This window comes from Lutzomyia longipalpis, chromosome 1 (genome assembly GCF_024334085.1).
Source record: "Lutzomyia longipalpis isolate SR_M1_2022 chromosome 1, ASM2433408v1".
NCBI lineage: Eukaryota > Metazoa > Arthropoda > Insecta > Diptera > Psychodidae > Lutzomyia > Lutzomyia longipalpis.
In genome coordinates, this window is record NC_074707.1 from 3775782 (window position 1) to 3797186 (window position 21405).

The 21405-nt window shown below is 33.7% G+C and overlaps 2 protein-coding genes across 4 annotated transcripts in view; one reads left to right on the forward strand and one right to left on the reverse strand.

The window, feature by feature from the left end:
• Positions 1–21405, reverse strand: part of LOC129786570 (nuclear pore complex protein Nup88) — an 850897-nt gene that overhangs the window by 95725 nt on the left and 733767 nt on the right. The window lies entirely within an intron of this gene.
• Positions 4100–21405, forward strand: part of LOC129786560 (uncharacterized) — a 40376-nt gene continuing 23070 nt past the window's right edge. Inside the window, exons 1-2 of one of the 3 annotated variants that reach the window (XM_055821661.1) lie at positions 4100–5118; positions 18692–20864. The gene's annotated coding sequence lies outside the window, so the exon portion shown is untranslated. The remainder of the gene's footprint in view (positions 5119–18691; positions 20865–21405) is intronic. The other 2 variants (XM_055821659.1, XM_055821660.1) reach the window with 2 other exon arrangements.

Consider the following 21405-nt stretch of genomic DNA (forward strand, 5'->3'; position numbering starts at 1 on the left):
ATCCTCCTAATGAGCTTTTGAGAAAGTTTTCAATGACCAAGAAAATTTGTGGAGGAATAATCTCATTGAAATTTCCATTAGAAAATTATCAAGCTGTGTTTTCTAATTTCAGAGGGAACTTTTAGAATTTCTAATTGGCTCAGTGTTTAAATTAGTAAAACCTAAAAGATTGAAAAGAAATAAATTGTGGGCTAGATGTTCTGAAATTCCTTGAAGAATTGTTGTCTTTATTGCCTCCTTAATTCCTCAAGAGCTTCAATTAATTCGTCAAGATTGTTTTCACGAAAATACAAAGCGTTTTATTTGCTTCAAAATGTTCTCAAGTGGTTTCTGATCCTTTTGGAATTGCATCCTCTGTCGCGCGCTCTCCCTTTGATTTGCTCTTCTCCCTTTTGGTTTTTCTTTTGTAAAAGGGAACATCTCAATTTATTTCTGTCGTCTGTGGGCAATTTTAGAATATGTCGGTCCCCTTCACAACATGAGATTTTTCTATGCTGAACCAATTGAGATGAAGAAAGATTGCCATAGCTCTTGCCTATATCGTGTGAAAATTTTGGAAATTTCTTCTCCATAAATTCTCTTTATTTATTGTGAGGGGTGTGTGTGTGAACATAAGGCTGCCAAGAAAGAATATTTTCTTCTGCAATTTGCGTATATTTAGTTGGATTTTGAATGTTTTTCAAGGGTTTGTTGGGGAAGATTTTTAAATGGAAAGAACAATTTTTAACCCTTCGATTCCATTTTCTCAATAAAAATTCAATAAAAACTCATTGAAAAGGGTTATTTTTTTTTAATAAATCCTAAAATACAAGGAGGTTTTTTCAGCCAAGAAAATATAATAAAATTTACCGACTAAAATTGAAAAGGTACCAAAAAAAGTTTCAGGAGAGAAAAAAAGTTATTTTTCCCTCTCAGAGAAGAATCAATTTCCGTCCATGAATATGAAAGCAAACTTTTGGTGAAGCATTTGTAATGAAAGGAAATTTAGAGGGATTCCCACATCCTAGCAGGAGTTCTCTCGAATTTCCTTTCATTTCTCTTCATTTTCGCCCGCATCCACCCACTCTATTAAATCGCCGTCATCAGGTTTGTTGAAGGGGATGAAATGTTTCGAATATTGAATTTTCTAGCTAAAATAAATTATTAATTTCTTCAATACATTTTCCACACAAGTTTGTATGAATTTTCTAGGATTTTCATTTTATGTTTATATTTCGTGGTGTTGCATAAATTAAAAGACTATAGCATCTCTATCTCACCAGAATGGCATCTTCATGTACAAAATGTAAGTCTTCTTCTTGAAAGTATGACAACACTCTCTATGTATGATTGCCTCAACTTACCCACCCACTGTGGGAGACATTTTCTTCTCTCCTCATTCCCTAATCCACGTCCAAAAACTTCTCTCAATTCGTGTCACGATGTCGTGGTGCTATACGTGAAATGTACGCGAAGGGTGATGGGGGTGGTGGGAAAAATATGAAAATGACGAGATGGGAGTTTAAATTGAAATTTATTGGAGCGAAGTATTATATGTATCGCAAAGGGAAGGTGTAAGGGCGTTAAATGTGGGTGAAAATTGTGTGGTAAGATGTACATGTAGAGAGAGGTGGTGGGTGTATGGAAGGAAAATCATGCAATCGCAAAATTGAGATCAGCAATTAATTGATTGAATTTTATACAAACCCCCACCCCATTTTCCGCAAGAAAATGTAAAAGCGAAATACCGGCTTTTCAAGAAGTTTAGTTTTCGGAAGTCTTAAAGGGGCGCGATTTTCAATCAACCCCACATAATGACCCCTCCTAATAATGATGATGATGGACGCCGTGTTAGATTGAGGACATCGCCACAAATGCCTGACTCACCCTCATGAGCTGCACTTCTGGGCAGTTTTGTGTGAGGAACACCACACCCTAAAAAATAGAGAAGTTGGTGCGGGAAGGAAATGAAAATTTTTCTTCCCCATTTCTACCTTGTTAAGGGGGGAAGGAATGACTTAGCCATCAAATGAAAGGGAACACCACATTGTAGTACCATGTAGCTCCTGGTAAAAATAATGATTGAAGGGGAGATGTTTGACTTTATGCTTCTACGCTATGCTGGCCAGAAGTTAAGCACCTTTCATCGCGCTTCGGAAAGAAAATTAAATTGCACAAAAAAAAACTTCTCAAAGCCAGCCTGAAAGGATTTCCCATTAAAACTCATACGCTTAATTAATCCTTTTAATCCGTTTCACATTGCAAAGAGTAAAGGGGAAAAATTGCCATAATTTAATCCAAGGAAGACGAAAGGGGTTGTTAACCTCTGAATTTGGGCTAATCTGTCTCACGAGTAATTATCGCTTGCGAATGATTTTCAGTGTAGGGAAATAATTGAGGAAATGTGAGATGTGCGAAAGTGCCAAGAAATTAGTGAAGAGTAATTTTGGCATTAGATGAGATAATTTTAGAGAAAAATAAACCCCCTACCTAGCACCGTAGAAGGGTAAAGAGGTTAAAAGTAATTACTTAGAACATGTACGCACTTTATTTTAGAACTTTTAAATTTTAAATTAATCTTTTTCAAGGTTTTTTCTTTCCCAAATTTTATGTTTTAAAATTTTATTTTTATTATTGATTGATTTAAAATGTTGTAATTCACAAAATTATATGGTTAATTTTTTTTAAAATAATAATAGCGTAGTTATTTGGTATATAGAACAAAATGGAGAGAACAAATAATAAATAAATAAGCAATATTATTTACATGCTGAGAATTCGGTACATAAACTAAAGAGTTTTTGAATAGTATAGATATTTGTGATTGTATTTTCAGGGGAAAACTCAAAATTCTTTGGCAATAATCCAATTTAATGGAAAATAAATGTTCAATAGAGTGAAATATGGAAAATTCAATAAGATAAATTGGATATTAAAATATGAAATTCGATTCAGTTGAATGAAATCAGTTGGTTTGAAAATGAGAATTTTTTATCTAATTAATTCGAAAATTAATCTACAGAATATTTGAAAATATAATTAGTTTTCCCAAAATTTTCTTGGAATTTTTTACACAGTTTTAATCTTTATAAGTAGGAAAAATATTTTTATAAGCGCATAATGCGAAGAACCCGATGAACAACTCGACAATTTTTTTACGACGTTTAATAAGAAAATATATTATACAGTAAAAAAGCTTACCCGGCTGGACTTCTGAATAATGACATTCTTCTATTACATTTTTCAAAATAAAAAATTCCATAAATTTAGATTTTCTGCTCTGGGTTCTTTAAGAGGTCAGTAAATTATTCTACAAACCGAGGAAAATCCTAATTTAAGACAAAAAATGTATTAAAAGAATCTCAAAAGATAGTCCGGCTGGGTAAACTATTTCTACCGTATATTTTTTTTACACATCTCTATAAAATTAATTAATTAATTAATTTAGATTTTTTGTTCTGGGTTCTTAAGCGGAAAATCCTAATTTAAGCCACATAATTTTGCTTGTAAAAAATGTATTAAAAGAACCTCAAAAGATAGTCCGGCTGGGTAAACTATTTCTACCGTAGATATATATTTTATTACATATCTCTATAAAATTATTTGTCGAGTATTCTAGATTCATTTGCATTAAAATATTGAATGAATTTAAGAAAATTAATGGGAAAACGAATGAGTTAACTTAATTGTTAACCCCTTCGACTCCCAGCTCACTTTTTCTTGGTGTATTTGTGAGAATATTATTAACAAAATCCATATGAATAGTATAAGGTATGTGTATAAAAAGGCGATTATACACGCTAATTTAGTCGATGGAGGTGGCACTATGTTGGAGCACGTGTATGTGTGCTTGGAGCATGGTGTGTGGACCAAATGTGGGGCACCGGAGAAGAGCCCACGAGAGCCCCCCGCGCAAGAGCTGTAGGTGCGCAACGGAGGAGACAACTTGGTGGGGTTCTCCCATAGTCGGTTTCCATTGACTTTGGATCTCTAGCTCTATGGCGCCACTGTATGTGTGTCTCGTGCTTTTGGGGGCCTTTTTCTTCTTCTCTACACACCACAAGCACCGCAGTGTGTTGGAAGCCCGAGTTTTGTATTTTGTTGGGGGTTTCGTGCATTTCATACATTCAGTTGTACTTGAGAGTTGGATTTGATCAAATGTGCTTCTTTTACGCGTTTCCATCTCATTTAACTACTTTTCTCTGTACCAACACACTCCAGACGCGCGCGCGGGGGTTATTCAATATTGCTATTGGGTATGAGAAGAGAATATTTCGCGTATGTGGTGTTTGAAGAAAATTTGACCCAGAATCTCGGAAGTGAAATGAACAAATAGATTTCTTATGATGGTGCTTCTTTGATATTTCTCATATACAGTGGAGTCAGTGTGAGGATTAAATTAAGATTCTCTTATGTACATACATACTGGGAGTGTCGCCACAAGGATTACCAAAACAAAAATTGGATAAATTCATCTCATCCCTTCTTCATACAACAAATATTTAGTGGAGAAAATTGTGAAAAGTGGTGCAGATTTTTTTTAATTGTCCACCCTTTGTGCTTTAAATGTTGTTTTAGTTTTAGAGATAAATTTTACATAAATTGGCAGAGAATGCATGAGATTTAAATCTCATGCAGTGTAATTTTTTTTTCAACCCAACTTTGCAATTTTTATGACGTACCACCAACATGTATATTATGTGAATATTTTATGCAGATGAAATCAGAGAGACACGACAAAGTGGATAGAATTTATTGCGCGGCTTTTTTCGGCGGGATTCCTACACTCTTGAAGTATAGATGAGAAAAAAAAATCACGGTGTGCAAAATAAGAGAGAATAATATTGAGTTTGCCCACTAACGCGTGAGGGAAGGAAAAAACAAGCAAAGATGGAAAAAAATGTTGTGTTGTGATCTCGCGGATCGGTGTATATTTCTATTTTTAATGACACACAAAAAATTATTTAATTTTTTATCATCTCAATGTGTCTATGTGTGTGCTGAAGCAAACAAAAAAAAATAACAACATTAGTGCTTTGGGGCAAGAGTGGAGGAGCAAGAAGAGTTTTACAATCATCTCAATGTGCTTCTTATAAAAGTGAGAAGAAAGAAACTCGAGGAAGATTTTTGTTACGTGAGGTATTTATTTGTAATTCCACCTTTAATTTTGCTCTCACGGTTATGATATAAAAATATATACATATGTTGTATTCTATTTCTCGTGATCTCTTCTCATTTTATTTTTTGCTCGCGCCGTGATTTAACTCATTCACCGGCTCGTGTGGAGGTAAAAAAAAACTTTTAGACGAATGCGAGACAATTTTCACAATTTATGGCCATTTGAGATATCGAGTATAAGTGAAACTTTCGAATTAATGTAGGGAGCAAGGTATATATTCTATGATGGATGTGAGATCCATTTTCTCATTCATTCACTCTCACTGTGTGGCATTACTTTTTGCCTCGTTTACCAAATGAAAATGAACAGCTTTGTATTACAATCAATTCGAAAGGAGCGTGCATTGAGAGGTTTTTCTTTTGATTTTGTTCTACTGGAACCCAAACCGGCACAGGCTCGATCGCAAGCAATTGAGCAGAATAGTTATAGAAGCATGTCAATATATAAGAGAACGTTAATTAAATTTAAAACAATTTAAATGAACTTTTAAACTTGAGAAAAGTAATAAGGTTTAAGGAAAAAAATGTGACCAAGACTGTGTTCGATCCCGGGATGTTTCGCTTCAAATAAACAATGTTTATCCACTGCACTATATTCTTCCCTATTTTTTTCATAGACCTTCCTTTTAAATCTGTTTAAAATAATCACATAAACATTCAATTGCAAAAAAAAATCTAAAAATAAAACTAAATTCACAAACAATTTATACCTACCTTTTCCTTTTTAAACCCTCGTACAACAGGCAAACTCTATCAATTTGCTCATACCAAAAAGAAAGAAATTTTCTTTCAATTGTATTCCTCCATGGCATGAGAATTTGTAATGTGAAATCGAAGAGCTTTGACATGAAAGTGTCGTGTGCTGAATATTTGGAGAGGAGAATTTTAATTCTTTAACTGAATATGTTTGATTCAATGGCACAATGTGTTGGGGGAAGGTGAAAAGACGCCACGTCATGACTGTATGATGATTTGATATACATTTGTCCAATTAGAATTTCAAATTATTTAGTACCAAAGAGAGGGTTATTGAGTCTTGTATGAGGTTTATCAGGAATTTCTCAATGGGACATTCAGAATAATTTATTTTGTACTTTGAATTTCTTTTTTTCTGGATTCTTCTATTATGAAAAAAAAAGAATTTCTGTCTTTTGATTTTTTTCATGAAAGCAAAATAATTTCTGTATTCAGAAGTAAAAAATTTTCCGTCAGCGGAAAATTGGAACAGTTTATAGATTTCCTCCTAGTTCATGTTTCATAATATTTTACATGCACTAAATATTTTTATGAGAATGATAACAATATTTCTGGATTTATTACAGCATATTTTCTGCTGTATTTTTATTGAAACATTTTTCTTCTGATTGACAAGCCTCTGTTGCGCAGTATTTAGGCAGAGACAGAGCGAAGAGGCACGGGTTGTATGAGAATAATTCTTTATCTACAAGCTTGACTGCTGTAAAAGGTTAAATTGTCCCACCCACAAAAAATGAAGACAAACTCAAAACACATATTGGAATGATAATACAATTTTTATTGGCAATTTATCTTCTTCTATTCCTCTGCGGGGTGTTCAAATTGGGCACAAAACGCAAAGAAAACTTTTTTTTTGAGAATTATGACGTGGAAAAGGAGATAAAGAAAAAAGCATGTTTTGCTGAGAAATATGCGGACTTTTGCAATTGCACAATGTCTAGATGGCAAAAGATCATAAACATGGCATTAATCATGCGTTAAAAGCAAGTGGCGTATAATTAAAATTAATTTACTCGTATATAGGAGGAATAAATTGGTGAGGGAGGAGAATTTCTTGTCTTGTGCCTATATACTTTTTTGATTATTATATACGTGCATTCCTCTAATTCTTCCTCGTGGAAAGTATTTAGGGTGGAAGTATGTATTTAAAATCTCATCGATTAACTTCTTTTTGTGGAAGTAAAATTTCGTGTAATAAATTGTAAAAAAATGTAGTTTTGATTCGGAATTTTCTTTAATCTTGAATCAAGTCTTGATGTAAAAATTCTTCAATCTTGATTGAGATGAACACTTTCTTATGAATGTCTTCCTCCTTGAAAAGAAAAATCCTCAACGAGATTGTTGAGTGCAAAATAAACACTCCGGCAAAATTTCCTTGTGCCGCAATATTTCAAACATTTTATAAGACATTCGTAATTGATAATAAAGAATTTTTTTTATTTATTTTTTCCTTGGTTCACTGGAAGTTCAGAGAAATAAGGTATCTCTTTGTGGAATCTTAACAATGCCTTCGTGCATTTGACATAAATATTTTCTTTCATTGTAAATTCAATGATTGATCCCCATGAACAGAATAATAGGTGAATTAATTATTCATTTAATGTAAATACATTTTGTACGTGATTCTTCCTCTTATTGTATTTGGCACGGGGAAGGGCGGATGGAGGGTGCGGGGGCTGATGTAAATATCGAATTTTATTTGTATTTAGCAGTGTTTGCGATTTAATTGAATTGGTTTATAGGATGAAAATTTATTGCGAGATGATAAAATGGGACAAAATGTGACAATTTATGGGGCAATATTTGGCCAAAAATGGTTGCATTGAATGGATGATGGGTTGATTCAAGAAGCAATTGCACATTGAGATGACAAATATATCTGTATATAACAAAAAAGAAGAGAAAAAAGTATTATAGGTGAAAGACGTGAAGACGAATGAAGAGGAAGATTGCCTGGTTGTGCAAAAAAGAACAATATTGAATGATTTACGCAACGTGGGTTGTTAAAGGCTTTTGCGAAACGCCCACAATAAATTTTATTTATTTTAATTTCTAAAGGAGACTTCTTCACCGTAAAATCACACAGAGAAGTCAACATGAGGAATCCAAAGAAGAAATCAACGATTTTTTTTTTTGAGAGTGAAATTCATTGAAAATTTACATAAATTCGAGAGAGAGAGTGAGTTAGGGCGGGCCTTTAAGGATTTATTTAACACTTCGTGATGGAAGAGGACATTATTTTCAAACTATATGTATTCAATTCAAATGGGAAGAAAAGGTCGAAGGTTTGATAGATAATTTAGATAGAAAGTTCCCTTCAGAGACATTTTATCGAATTGGCAAACTCCTCCGCTCTCTATATCGTGTCTCTGTGAGGCGTCTGAGGAAAGGAGAAGAGAGAAGCGAATTTTCTTCCTGGAAAATTCGTGCAAAAGGAAACTTTCTTATTCTGACCTCAATATTTAAACAGATCGTTTATTTTTTTCTTCTTTTACTCTGCCAATCCACAGATTCCATTTGCTCAGATTCTCTTCAAAATTCTTCCCTCTCGTGGTATGGTTTTAAATTGTGTGTAGAGGATATTTTGCAACATTAATTACACGTGTTGTATAGAATGATGTTTATCATTTTTACTTTAGATGCCTGTGTTCGTTCATGTTATGTTGTTAATGGCAAAAGGAAGGAGAGGAGAAAACTTGTGGAAAATTCAAAGGAAAACTTTTACATTTTAGCAATGAATCGTACAAACTCAAGACCATTTGAGCAAAAAAAAAAAAGAATAATAAAAACTTGAGAGAGAGAAAAGACATTTGAGAGCTTCGGTGGAAAAATATATATAATTTGGCTATATGGAGGGGCAATGATTTTTTATAATATATACAAAACACACCCAACACTTCTTATCTATTTTTAGAGAGAAACAAAAAAGAAATAATTAGCATAGAGTACACGAAATACCAACAAAATGATGAACAGTGTAGATAAAAATTTTATGTGTAATTTTCTATTTTACATGAATATTTCCATTGCTATCTCTCCCATTTCGTCTCTTTTTCTTTTTTTTCCGCATTTCAAATACACAACCTACATGAAAGTCAATCATAACGCGTCCAGTTATAAGAGTTGGTGTCCCACAACGTGGAAAAGTTTATTTATGCGTTAAAATTGATTTTTGAGCAGTAACTATTAGGCAAAGTTGAATTTTTTTGTGAAATTCAGCAATTTGATGCATAAAAATAGACATATCTCTAGTTCTATAAAACCTACAGAAATTTCGTGACTAGTTTTGGAAAGATCTTGAAATAAGCTATAATTTGACATATATCTCAATGATTTTCAAGGTCACCTCTAGAACACAAAATGGCGGATTTTTGTTTCACAAAAAGAGTTTTTCGCATTTTTCGTCCTCAAGGAATGGCTTTAGAGGTTTCTGATGTTCTAGAAAGTTGTAGATAATTGCAAAACCTTTAATTTGATACCAAATTGAGCAAAATCGGACAAGCGGTTCAAGAGATATGGCTCTTAGAACTTTTCAAATGTAAGAATTTTTCAAATGGCTATATCTTCTAAACGGCGACATAGAATTTCTTCATTTTCGGACTGATGAAAGATATTGAGTCAGGCTACAACATATCAAAATTTAAAGGAAATCGATGATGGCAATTCGGAGATATAGCCCCTTAAAATTATGCAATTTTTGTTTTTGATTTTAGCGCCTCTTGCGGATATTTTTGAAACTTGGAATGTTCTAGACAGTTGTAGGGCTTCTCAATACCTTTCATTTGATACCAAGATGGTCAAAATCGGTCAAGCCGTTCTCGAGTTATATCGAAAAAACACTTTTTGCTTTGAGCCGCCATATTTGCTAAACGGCTTGGCCGATTTTCAAGTATGAATTATTGATGAAAACGTCTCACTGAGCTCTACATCATACTAAAATTTCAGACCTCTAGCTATAAGGGAACTGGTTGACGGTGTTTCAAAATGGCGGACGGCGGCCATCTTGGATTTTAAAAATGTAAAAATATGAAATTTTACACCTACATTTCTATAGAAAACTTCAAACCTGAAGTCTCTATCTGTTACCGTTCTCGAGCTATAAGGCAAAGTTTGGGCGACCGGCCGGCCGGCAGGCCGGCCGGATCAAAAATTTTCCACCACCATTTTTGGAATGTGGGTTGTCTGAAACGTGCTCATACCAAGTTTGAGCCCGATCTGAGGTGGTCGGAAAATCCGACGATTACAATACTTGGTGTTGGCCACGAAGTGGAACACCAACTAATTATATACAAAACATATCAACATGCCGTACATTCGCTCTCCCTGCAAATTGAAGAGATTATGAAATTGTACCATGTTTCTCGTTATGTGCGAATATCTTGTCTCTCTATCGCAAATGCCGAAAGAAAAATTCCCATTGATTATTTCTTCATGGAGAGTATTTTTTATTTTATTTTATTGCCTTCCATTGAAGAATTGAGAGCTTTATTTCTACGAACGAGAGCTTTTCGCATTGATTTTTTTTTCAATTCAACATCTCAAAATACTTTAAACTTTATTTTCTTCTTAAATATTAGAAAAAAAATGCGGGTTTCTCTCATTTTTTATGTAAAATCTTAAGCATCAAGTTCTTTGAGCTTTAGGGCTTTTAGAACTTTTCTTTGGCATTAATCATTCAATTGTGGAGACAATTTATTTTGATTGAGGAGACAAAAGAAAATTTTTAATAAACTATTTTGCATACAAAGGCTAATTTTGAATGATTTCCAACAAAATATTTTATGTCCTAAAATCACTTCGACTTTTGAATGTTTGATGAAGCAAATCGAACAAATTATACGTCCTAAAAGAAGTATGTCAAACGTGCTTTAAATATTTATTAACAAATTTATCATGAAGTGTAGAAGAAAAAAGACATTTTCATCGTTACGGCGGGGATATTTGAGGAATTTCTTTTTGTTGAAAGATTGTAGGTATTTAAGAAATTCATGAAGAAATAATACAAAATTCAATTCATTCGAGTTCGGCATCGTTAAGTTGGGGGCAATAAAGACAAATTTGGTCACAATTAATTCAATTTCAATTGGATCCAATTTAAAATTCAATTGAAAATGAATCAAATTGCATTGTTTTGCAGTGTGGTAGATCGCGAGAGACACAACACACAAAGTGCCCTGCAGAGGAGAATTAAATGTTCTCGGGGACATAAAGAATGTGTATCTCAATGTGACAAATCACATCACAAATGAATCGGAATGGAATAAAAGGGAAGAGATGGAGTGTGGGGAAGAAAAGTGTCTGGAGATTTATTGATCTTAAATTGAATTTCTTGGGTGGTTTGTTTTTTTCTTCTTATGCACTCAACACACCAGCAGCAGTCTGTGTGGTTTTGGAGTGTATCATCTAAATGTGACACACTCTGGTGCATCCATCATCAGCAATGAAGATCACGGCGTGCAATTGAAAGTCAAATATATATACACTAATATATAAATTATTATGTAGTACATATGAGGGTATAAAATGCATATTATTGCTGCTTGATGAGGATGGAAAAAAATAGATCTGGAGGCAATGATGGGGGAGAGATGAATGAAAAAAAAATCAAATCAAAGGATCGTCTTAAAGGTTTATTAGTTCCGTATTAATATTAACTAAACAATGTAATAAAAAGTACGATGATCATATTCCATGTCATGCTGAATATTTACACAGCATGTTGATGTTTGTCATGCATGAGAGGATCGTACGGGGAAGTCAGTATATATATAGCCACAGTGGAAGACAGAGGGAGATGATTGAGAAAAAAAATGTGAGCGAGATCGCTGACTTACTGATGGAATTTATGCTTTTTATAGAGGCAGGCATACGCCCACACACATGCCATATGTTCAAAAAATTATCAATGACTTTTTTCTTTTCCCACCCAAAAGAGTCTTCTTCCCATCATCAATCTATCCTTTTGCAAGAACTAAAGGATGGATCTCATCTTATTTAGGCACGATCCACACACTATACGGAGATGAAATGAAAAGGTTACGGGCGAGGGGATCATCTTAAATATCCATGGAATGCGTGCTGGTTGAGATTAAATTTCAACATAGAATGATGGAGAGTTGAAGAATGAAATTGACAAAATATTATTTTATAAATGTGTCAACACACATTAAACTATGTTCTCACTACTTTTTATCGCGATCTCCAAACACCGAGAAAATCACAACAAATTTTTTTTCTCCTCTGTTTATCTCATCTCAAATTTCCGCGTGTTTACGAGGAGTTGTGCTATAAGTAAAAAAAAAAGAGGCGTCATAAAAATGATTTATTTCATCTAATGCAATATGTTTTCTCACAAATACATCTATTTTAAATTTTCTATATGCGATCTGGCTTTTTTTAGGGCATCATTTGTGAGTTTATAGCTTGAATATCGCGAGATATTTATATGGAGGAAGTATCCAATTGACTCGAAACCATTTCACAAATCATTCACAAGGAGTGATATTTAATGCTGCGTGTATATAATATTTTATGCATTTTTAAAATACAAGAGAGGGGGAAATTGATCGCGGCATGTCTTTGAGACTTGTTACCAACAACGATGAAAATCCAATGTGATCATGCGATTGAGAGTGATCGTTTTGGGGAAGGAGGAAAAAATACTTAACATAGGAGAGAATGAATGCTAATTGTGTTGGATTGGAATTCACTCAGACGGGGGTATTCATTTGCATAGTTTGTCAGTGTAAATTTACTTTTGTTTCTCACTGAATAAATTTACCAATGTGTCGTGATCATTATTCAATCGATCACCCAAGTATTTCTATTTGCAACATTTTTGTGTCAAATCTCCCGTAAATATTATTTGCTAAAATATTTAATTTTATGTTCATGTGAAAGTGAATATTTTAATTTACTTCATACAATCATTTTTTTTATTTAAATGGCATAATCAAAAAAAAATTGTTAATTGTTATGCTTTTTATTGTTCATAAAATTGCACTGAACAACATACCTACAGTATCATGTTTTTAGTGGTGCATTATCACCTTTTGATGGGTGAATTTACACGTCGTTTCCATTGTTACTGTTTGTAGAGAGAGGGGCTACTTATTTGAATATTATTCAATTTAAATTTCATAACAACACAATGTAAAATAATATTCAAGTAGTTAGAGTAGCACATAAACATGTCCAAAGTTACAAGGGAGGGAAAATCGAGTACCGAAGAGAAATTTAATTAAATTAATAAACACTTCTCAATTGAATTCAATTGACCTTTTGTTGGTTTAAAATTGTTTTTTTGTAGCGAACAAGGCGGTTTGGCAATATACGTCGCGGTCTCATGAATGAAAATGTCTTTTTTCATTAAAAAATGATTTTTTTTTAACCCGTTTCAAATTCTTCCTTTTTATACTAATTCTGTCTTTTTTCTTACTTTCTTCTTACGCTTTTTTAATGAGGGCTCTTTAAATGTAAACAAATATTTCGTATACCTTCAACATTCTTTGCCAATGGAAGTGAGTAACCCGATCTTGGTCACTGCAAACAGACAACTGATTGTTGATTATTCATTTTACATTTAAAAATCAATTATTTGACAATAGTTCTAGTTCTATGTTTTATTCGTTGGGAAGAAGTTTTCTGTATTCTAGTAATTTAATTTAATTTTCTGCTTTCCATTTGATTAACTTCTGCCAATTTTCCTCATCATATATGAATGATGATGATGAACTTTGAAGAATCTTTCCATATTGGCAAACTTTTCCATACGATGCCCGCATTATATATAAAATGTGTTAGAACTGTTATATATTTTATAGAATTCTCTCTTTCTCAGCATTTTCACACTGTGATCTGTATTTTCACCATGATGATGGTTTCACTCTTTTCGGGGTGTCTCACTTTTCCCATCTTGTGTATGTGTGTAAGATGTTGCGTTTGCTATAATGAAATAAAATGAATTCTTGTTCTCTTCAATCTGGCCATTTGCCAGATTTTTACGATGAGGAAAAACTCAATCGACTCTGTATGTGTGATGAACACAATAAATGTGTGTCCAAAGAAATTTCACTCACGACGGCGAAAATTCTGCTTCGTTAAGCTACTTTTCTGCCCATTCGGTACCACATCCCACAAAGACGCCAAGAGTGCTTTTAATTCTTTTGGGTGAAGAGTGAAAAATGTGTGAAAAACTGGGTGTATATAAGAGGAGATTCCACGAAGAATTTAAAAATGTTGTAAATATTTGCTCGAAAATGGATTTTTCATGATAAATTGCCCATAGAATTTTCTCTCTCGCATTTTTTTATTTATTCTTTCCATATTGTTGTTGTTGGGTGAAAAGTGCGCGTATTTCTGCATCAATTTCGCTCTTTGTGCTCTCTGCAACAACCCAAAAGGTGACAATACAGTGGCACAAGCGAATGTATTTTCAATCTGTCTGATCCAGATGGTTTCATATATTATGTACAATGCTCTACACACATTGTGTCTACCCAGGTTGTTGCTTTTTCTATTCATTCTCTCGCGTAACTTTTGTTGTACAACTTACAATTTATTTTTGCCCATAGGGAAAGGAACGAAAAGAGATCAAAGGGTTGATAAATTGCCAGAGTTGAAAAATTCATTAAAAAATCTCTTTAGTGTACTATATTTAATTTAAAATATTAAGTCCAAAAAAGTTTATCCCATCCCAATATGGACTGTGTGGTTCAGTGCGAAAGCCAACACATAACACAACACATACAAATGATGTTGAAGTACTATACATAGCATTTAATCAGATGAATAGTTTTACGTTGAGACCGTGAAATGATCGAGTTAAACGCCTCATGCAAAGTTGAATGAAAATAAAAATTATTCTGGAGTGGTTCAGTGTGCCTCACAAACTATAAACTGTGTACGAAGCCGGGTCGATTGTAAAATGTAGAAACGCTTTCTCTATTCAAACCATAAATGCACATAGAAGTTTAAATTGTTGCTAAAACGCGTTTACTGTTGCATATTACACTACACATCAACGTTTTAATATGTAGGAAAAAAAACCCTTAAGGGGTATTGCAAAACATTTTCCACACAATCGATTTTATTATGCACTAAAACTTCCTCAATGATTTTAAGTAAATCTCTCAATTAATCACCTGCGCGATCGTTTCGATAGTTTCAATTTTACAAAAAAAAAAAAGAATAGCAATTAAAATTGAATTAATATTATTTTCATGAAAGCATAAAATTTTCTCTTAAATCTTGTCAATTGAGGATCATCCTGTTCTTTGTGCGATCATTTTGTGATGGAGAAAAAAGAAAGAGTGAATTGACACAATCGTCGAGCTCGCGAGTTTAACATTATTGCGATCGCACGATTATTTTAGCTTCTGATGCTACGAACTATAGGGTTAAATCTTTCTAATATGAGGTACCCCGTTAAAAGGAAGCATTTATGACTTTTTAAAATCGTTTCCAAGAACTTTTACTGGGATTGATTGATTCACCTGTGTGGCTGGATTCAGCTGTGAAACCCAAATTTTCAATATGAATTTGCTATCAAAATTTTTTCTAGATTTTTTTTGGGAATGTGTGTATGCTGATAACTTCAGGAAAACTCTTGAAAAGAAAATCTCGGATGTACATTCACAAAATAAAAGAAATAGCTTGTAGGAAAATTGTTTAGAAAAGTTGTGTTACTGAATCTAAAGATTTATCAAGAAAATAAAAACGTCAATCTATAAATAGAAAAATAAATGTTTCCGACAAAAGTTACCCCATAATAGACATATTGACCCTATTTTCCAACTAAAACCAGCATCACATATGTACATATAGCATCACTGCGATAGTTTTTCATGCACACATCCACATATAATCGTACTTATATCGGGAAAAACAAGCTTGCGGGGAAATGGGATTAAATAGAAATATGTATAGTAAAATAAATGTAATGTAGGTATAAATTGTATGCAGTGAAGTTCAACTAGCGCGCACTATATGGTGGATTAACGTTACCGCTTAATGTTTGTGAGATTTTGATGTCTTGGGAGTGTTTATGTTGCATATAGTATTATATTCAATTATTCTTAGATAATTTGTTGGGTGCATTTTGGTGTGAAAAAGACGTCTTTCTGCCGTTTGAGATTACGAGAAAGAAAATGAGGTGTGGAAGGAAGATGAAATAGAAAAAATAATTTCTCACTTGTTACAACCATTTGCAGGTTTAAAAAATGGTAATTTTTATTACATTTTTTTTCTCTCAACTCATTTTGTGCTGTGTGTAATCTCCTTCTGGTGTAAACACTACTCTCTCACTAATTTTTCCGTTTGCTGTTTGTTGCTCAAATGCACAAAAACTGGGTGTGTGTGGAATTTTCTAACAAAGTGGTGTTCAAGTTAAAAATGCACACATAAATAATAAATATAATTAAATTTCTGTTTTATACATATTTTTTATAACTATTTTTTTTATTATTGTAAAGTTCATTGTTAATAAAATGCACACAACAAAAGGCAGCGGGAGGAGAATGTGTGGCATTTACAGGTGAAAAGAAATGAACAAATGGATAACAAAATACTATAACTATTTTTATCATTCACAAAAAAATAATAATAAATTAATGATCATTAATGATCATACACACGTTATCTTTTCCCATAAGGTAAATTCATCCAATTGGTTGATCTTCCTATGAAGAACATTAAATTTATTAATGCTCTCTTTTTCTCACACACACTCTCCGTCTAGGAATAACTGCTTTGAGAATATATGAAGCATAATATATAGGTAGTTTGTTATTGAACCAATTTTTATTTATGGACTGCATGTGATCTATTTTTACAAGACTTGATCTCAAATAAAACAATTTGGCGAATTGTTTAATGAAGTTTATTTCAAATAGTCAATTTGATTGTTAAATGGCCTTAGCGTGATTAAAGATCAAGTGGGGGTATCTTTCAAGAGAAATTTTTCCTTCTGACTCATTTCAAAGTGAATTGACAAAGTTGTGTTATTTAATTAACCTTTGAACATAAGTCATTCATTTTCTTTTTATTCTTTTGGGTCATCTTTTTGCATTAATCGCTCTGTGCCGTGTAGTTTTCTCCAGAGAGACTCCTTGGAGACATTCATTAGTTATTCTATAGTGCAGAGCTAAAATTAAATGCTTAGTAGAGAATTATTGCATCATTATAGTTCCTTTTGTAAGACGATAGTGTTGTTGTAAAAAAATGCAAAGATAAATATTAAATAAAAATATAGCATGGATGGAACAGTATAAAGCGAAAGAACGGTAAGTAAAACTTACGGGCTGTGATTCTTTCTTTGTTAGTGAAATGTGAAATTAACTGAAAATTGAGGATGGGCAAATTTTGAGGAAGGCTTTCTCGCGCACCGAATCACAGCCAACGCGAAGAAATTTTGTGAAAAGCCTTTTTCGTGGGCGTTGGCTGTGATTCGGTACGCGAGAAAGCCTTCCTCAAAATTTGCCTATCCTCAATTTTCAGTTAATTTCACATTTCACTAACAAAGAAAGAATCACAGCCCGTAAGTTTTACTTACCGTTCTTTCGCTTTATACTGTTCCATCCATGCTATATTTAATTTTTATCTTTGCAGTTTATATATATTTATCTTTGCATTTTTATATGTATATATAATGTATATATCTATGCATTTATATATATTTTACTTTACTTTTATATATGTATATATAAAACGCCCCGCTTCGCGGGGCATTGGTCTTATGCAACTCAAGATATAACATGTTAACTTTAAAACGCAATATCTCCGGAACGGTTACATAGATTTTCTTCATTTTTGGCATGATGATAGATATTATAGCCAACTATAACATATCAAAATTTGAAGCAATTCTATAAAGCGGTGCTCGAGATATTCATCGAAAACTCATCGAAAATTTTGTTTTCGATTTTAGCGCCACTTGCGGTAATTTTTTTAACTTGCGATGTTCCGAGCAGTTGTAGGGCTCGTTAATATCTTTCATTTGAGCCCGAGTTGATCAAAATCGGCCAAGACGTTCTCGAGTTATGGTCGATTTTCGATGAAAAATTGTGACGGCCATATTGGCTAAACGGCTTGGCCGATTTTCGAAAATGAGGTATCGTTTGAAAGGTCTTGATGGCCCCTACAACATATCAAAATTTCAGATTTTTAGCTATAATAGCGGCTGAGATATACCGAAAACAAAATTTTGAGGTTATTCAAAATGGCGGACGGGGGGGTGGGGGGTTGAATTTGACGTCATAATCGGATGTCTTCCACCCGATATATGAACTTTGCCGTTGACCGCAAGTCTCTATCTATCACCGTTCTCTTGTAATTTAGCGAAAGGTTCCGGACGGACGGCCGGACGGACCAATTTTTGGCGCCACAATTTTTTGGAATGTAGGGACTCTAATTCGTGCTCATCCCAAGTTTGAGCCCGATCTGACGACTTTGCATTTTTGAGTGTACACAGAAGCTGTGCTTCTTTGAAGAAAGAATCACAGCTAAAAAGGAAAGTTCTTTTATCTCAAAAATGTGCCTCCACCACGTGCGTTGGGTGAAATGCTGCAAGAGAGGGAAATGGAATTTTATATTATATCACAGCTGAGAGACAAACAAGACTACAAGATTTTTCTTATAAACTTTTGAACTAATTAAATTCAATTTTTTCTCATGCGGGACTTTTTTTTTCTTCGCATCACTATCTTGCAATCTTATAATGTACATACTCCTAAAGGCTATGCGCAAGATGTCTTACTCGTCTTTTCTCTATCTATTTCAGATCAACTTCTAAATATAAGACAACTTTGGATGTGTCTGCCACTGCACAAGTCTCCAATAAACTTTCGGTGCTGTACGGAGATCAACTCTCATGCCACACAAGCTATGTGGATCACGCACTTTTCTCTGCATCGGCAGTGTCTCTAAAAGTGCTGCGGATTTGAATGATGAAGTGCGGTGAGGAGTAAATGAACGCAGAGGGGGTGCTCTTAAGTGTGAGAAGAATATGAAATAAGTTATTTACTTTGCATTGCGCGATCACCGTGGATTTCATACTCAAAGTGCGCGCGCGCGTACGCACACGGACGGAAAAGAGAGCGCACAAAATAGGATCAAAAAAAGAAAGAAAGGAGAAAAAATAAAGGAAAAGAAAAGGCAGAGTTCGATTGGACTTTGTGTAGCAGCGGCAACATTTTGCTAAGACGTCAGGGTATTTGAGTGCGCGATTTTGGCCTCAGTGAGACACACAAAATCCCCATCTATTTTCGGGTGTGTTGAATGCAAAGGACAAAGTAATATAGAAAATTTTCTTTTTTCGAGTGAAAGTGACAGTGTCTGGCACAGCAAAAGGCACTAAATAATCATTTCCCCCCTGACTGGAACAATCTGTGTGCTGGCTGTACTGTGTAGCTGCGGCTATGCTGGCAAAGGCGTGAGACATATACAATTTAACAGAAATATTTTACCCACAAAACCCAAAAAGATTTCACGCGACATCTCCAAGTGGCAGGACAAAGTGGATTTTACAAAGTATTTCCGCGAGACAAAATGTGATCAAGAGTGACTAATATAATTTTTTTGTGTGTGTGGCAGCGGAAGAAGTTGAAAGGAATATTGTGGATAAAAATATATCTCACGAAGAAGAGCCCAGCATTAAATAAAAGGAGAAAAAACAAGTCGTGAAAGTATAAGAAAAGTCTCATAAGAAAGTGTCAAGAAGAAAAAAGTTTTTCAAAGCAAGAACTATGAATGATCAAGAGGAGAAATATATTTCTAACTTCTCGTGTGTTTGTGATTGATCACGCAAAAATAATATTTCCCATATAATTTGAAGAAAAAAATAGATATATCTATTTTCGTGAAAATTAATGACGATCGCCGAAGTGAGAGTGAATTGTAAGATCAGCGTAGTGTGTGTCTCACAAATATGAGCGGATTTCACGCAATAATCGCAAAATAACTAAAGAATGTACGAGAAGAGCTTGATGGAGTTTTTGATGTTTTGTGTGGAGTGATTTTAGTTTTTTTTTAAATTTAAACAAAAAATAATAATAATTCTGTGTCAATTTAATTATCTAATATAATCAACGGCTTTGCCACAAAAACCACAAAATCTGTCTCACTCACAGAAGACGGAGTTTATTTGCCAAATAAAAAATTACAAAACTTAAGCGCCAAGCATCTAAGCAAAGGAGGAAAGGTATTTTTCATATAAACACAAGATCAACTTAAGAAAAAAAACAAAGACACACAAATCTCTCCCAAAGAAACACAAATTAACGTTGTTGATGCTTCTTTGAAAAAGGCTAAATAAAAAAAATCATTGTGATAACATTCAAATATGGGAGTGAAGGAGTAATATATAAACTAATAATCTGATAAATCTGTTGATTAATTTCTTTTCTCATTTGAATGAGTTGTGTAGACAAAACAAATGGAGAAGGTGTGTGAATGTTAATTTTTTTTTCTCCCACAAAAAACCCTCAAAACATTATTTATATACATATGTATTAAGGAATTAATTCATTCTCCTATAATCACAAAAGTACAAATCACTAATCCGTATCCAAAAAAAGAAGAAGTTTTAAATTAATAATAGAAAATGTAAATTGGGAGGAAGGAAAAAAAAACTAAGCTTATAGTGGAACATAAATAGTGGAAAATTAGATACTCAAATCGCATAATTAAATTAACATATCGATACATAGAGCAGAGAAAAAAAAACACCGACAATTGAGATTATAAAACGCACAATTGCACACACTGTAAGTAATATCTCATTTTTGTAATTTTATTTCTTGCAAACTAATTAACTTATTAATCTACTATTCATACGTTACATTTTTATGGATCTTTTATTAACTTTCCCTTAATTGTGGCATCGCATTCTTCTTGTTAATCTTTATGGAAATTCTTTGCGCAAAGAGTGCGAGATGATGTGGAAAGGAGTTGATGTGAGAATGTATGAAGGATGATCCTCTATCGCAGAACAATTTTAACCCATCTCATCTTGTAGGGGAACATAAAAAATAGAAGAATCGCGAGAGAAACTCCCCAATATCCACTGGGATCACATAGAAAAGTGCAGTGAAAGTACAGTCCGGGAAAACATAACCTCAATTTTGGAACACCATTGAAATGAATAGGAAGACCTTTATTATGTTTGACCAGCGTGGCATCGGGACCTCTTGAGCTTCTTTATAACCTTCCCAACCTTTCCTGCCTACCCGGATGAAGATTTGAATGATTTTTGCTTTACAACTTTTGTCTTTCCGGACTTCTCGTTGTTGAGTTTTTTTTTTCTCTTGGAGTGCTTTCTCTTGGATATGGGCTCAACAGCAGGGCGTTTCCTGTACTTGGGTGGACGTTTTGGATCTACGGGGGCAAAAAGATTCCGATCTGACTCCGCTCCAACTCCCTCTTTGAAATATACAGCATCATCTTCATGTGGACACGTTAATTGTGGGAAACATATTCTGCAACATCTGTGCCATA